Consider the following 227-nt stretch of genomic DNA (forward strand, 5'->3'; position numbering starts at 1 on the left):
TAGTGGATCGCTGTCCTATTGCCCTACTACTAGTGAGTCCTTTTATAGCAAGATTTATAGCGTGGGTTATATAGCCTTGCCACCATAAGTGTATCTATTGTGAGAGTGTGTTTGTCGGTAGATGCACAAAAGAATCAACAACTCTCCTGACTTTTATTCGCCATATCCCTCCTTTTGCGGCAACTCTTGCTCGCCGACATGACCCAAAGCGCCATTTAAGTTCAGGG

The 227-nt window shown here is 44.5% G+C and overlaps 1 protein-coding gene across 1 annotated transcript in view; it reads left to right on the forward strand.

Annotated features, from left to right (window-relative positions):
* Positions 1-227, forward strand: part of LOC119585613 (open rectifier potassium channel protein 1-like) — a gene marked incomplete in the record, with an annotated part of 57788 nt that overhangs the window by 5125 nt on the left and 52436 nt on the right.

The sequence above is a fragment of the Penaeus monodon genome, chromosome 20 (genome assembly GCF_015228065.2).
Source record: "Penaeus monodon isolate SGIC_2016 chromosome 20, NSTDA_Pmon_1, whole genome shotgun sequence".
NCBI lineage: Eukaryota > Metazoa > Arthropoda > Malacostraca > Decapoda > Penaeidae > Penaeus > Penaeus monodon.